This window comes from Myotis davidii, unplaced genomic scaffold (genome assembly GCF_000327345.1).
Source record: "Myotis davidii unplaced genomic scaffold, ASM32734v1 scaffold206, whole genome shotgun sequence".
In the NCBI taxonomy this organism is placed as follows: domain Eukaryota; kingdom Metazoa; phylum Chordata; class Mammalia; order Chiroptera; family Vespertilionidae; genus Myotis; species Myotis davidii.
Window position 1 is genome coordinate 798,104 of NW_006297754.1, and position 2,701 is coordinate 800,804.

Genomic DNA, 2,701 nt, shown 5'->3' on the forward strand with positions numbered 1-2,701 from the left:
TCTATAAAAAACAAAAAAGCTGGAATGTTAAGACTGATCAAATAATGGAATCAATACTCCCTCTCCTGAGAAACTGAACTTTAGATCATTTTGCAACCAACATTCTCTTTTGCTTAGACAAAATTCCATTTGCTAAGACCAGTAACTTTCCCCTCTGGACTTGCCCAGCATCCAAACCTCTCCAGAGACTTCCCAGATGAAAAAGCCCGCCTAGAGTCCTTTACAATCCCTGACTCCTCGTCCCTGGGTGCGTATGCCATTTTGGGGCTCAGCCCATCTGGTTTCCAGATGACCTAATAAATTCATAATTCGTTACCCATTTCAGACTTGTGCATACTTTCTTCCATGACCCTAACAGAAAGAAACCTGAGATCAAGAGCATCTTCTAGGTGCAAAATTTCCTATAGGTACCAGAAAGAAAGAAACACGGGCTGTGTATTTCAGTTTACCCTGAATATCAAAGCCTTCCTGAAGATAAACCAAGCATGGGACTAAAAGCAGATGGATTGCTCATTTATTTATTAATTTATTTACTTATTTATTTATTTATTTTTATCTTATTTACAAGCCCATAAAAATAGTTTAACTAACAAATGAACCAACTCATTTTCTGGCCTGGATCTGTTACAGTTGGACATGACAAATACTGTGCAGATGTTGGCTAAATTGTGTCTGCTTCCAACAGAAGGTCAATAAACTGAGAAAACTGGCTTTGTGTTTCATACAAATGTATTGATCCAAATCTTAGAAATGAAAATAAACCATAGTAGGCATAACCGAGACCTGAGATAGGGAGAAAGAGCCAAACATTTTCCTCCTGCCTTCTCCAAGAATAACTATAATTTCTCCACAAATTAATTTACATTTTGGAGAGGGCCAGTGGTTGTTAAAGAAGAGGGGGAGAACAAAGTAATGATGGGGGAGATTAGGGGAGGAAGAGAACAAAAGAAGAAAGGGTGAAAAACTAAAAACAGTGTGGCTATACTACTCTCAAAACAACTCTACAGAATTCCCACTGCTTCTTTCCCTCCTCTCTTGCACATCTACACTCTTCTCAAATTGTAGGACTATAAAAAGTGTAAGTTAGCTGTGCAAACATCTGTGCTTCATTTGCTTAACCCCTATAGCAATAATCTTATGTTTTTCTCCCTTAAGGTCCCAATGCTTAGGATTCTAAAACCAAAACAATAAGCCAGAGAGAAATAATGTCACAAGACATCTCTGGGTGTCCTGTGATCATCTTTAAAATGATCTTAATTCTTTTAGGTCTCCAGGATGTTACTTAATATATATACCATTTTACTATGCTAAATGGCATTTTACAAAAACAAATGTACCAGGATAGTATAAATAGGACACTAAGAACATTTGATTTGGCTGGACTTTGATTTTTTTAAATACTAAAATACATACAAAAATGTCAAGTATTCAAATTATTTAGAGATTATCACACTTTATGATGGCTCTCTTCATATAAAATACATATAAGTGGTGCCAGCCTTAATGAGATATATGCTGGGTAAGAAAAGTATTATTTTATGTTTGATTTATTTGAAGATCAGTCTACCACAGACTTATTCAGAACAGAGATTTAAACTAGAAAATCACGAGTTAAGCCTTTCAGCTCAAGTAAGAGTCATAAAATGCAAGATTTTACTTATAAGAAAGTCTTAAAACCAAAAGAGTGCATTCCCTTAGGATTGCTTATAACACATGGCAGTCAATTAGAAGCAGAAAAACACACATTGATAATAATGATAAAATGACTGTTAAAAGAAGAGATCTCAGGGAAAAAAAGGAATAAAACTTTATTTGGCATCAGAGTGGAGGAAAATAGCCCTTAGAGATTTACTAGTGTCTGAAGTCCTTGCTGAATTATAATTAAGCATAATATTTTTAGCACATTTTGACAATATTAAAGAATAAAGAAAATATTTAGTATTATCAATGAGACAAAAGAAAACATATTTTGTAAAAAATTTCATCAAAAAGCTACTAAAATATATGCTGATGCTTAAATGAATGAAAATAGGTAATATTAATGGGTATGAAAGAATCAGGAAAAGAAATAAAGAGAGCAATCAGATGTTAGAGGATATGGGCCATCTGATTATATCGGTAAATCCATGAATGACAATACTGTAACTTGTAGTTATTCATGCCTTTCACTGGAGAGAGAATATCTTGATGGGGAAATTTGGAGTATAATATTTTTGTGTGAATAAGGCAGTTATTAAATCTATAGATAAGGATCTAAGAAAGGAAGGTGGGCAGAGACTTCACTTTTATTCTGCTGGAGACAAATCACTGTCCCTTCCACAATAGCAGGGACTCCTGGTTGGAAATAAGGTTGTGCAAGAGTATAAGGAAAGGGTGGGAAAGGAGTGGTATGAGATGAAACCAGAAATTTAAGTGGAGATAAGACCCTGCAAGCCAGCAATGACATGAGGCAATCAGAAAATCCTCTGATAAAGTTTAGGTATAATTGACATTGGTCAAGCATAGATCTGTAAGCAAATTTCCTTGTGAGTTAATATGGATCATTATTATCTGTTTGGGCCCAGACTCATACATGCCTACAACAGAAATTGTTGGTTACTGACCCAAGCATTTCGTATTCTTCTGTGTTACTAAAAATGACTTTCCTACATGATTGAGGGAAGGATATTCTTCTTCCAGTTTTCTCTTGGGCTAAGCTAGT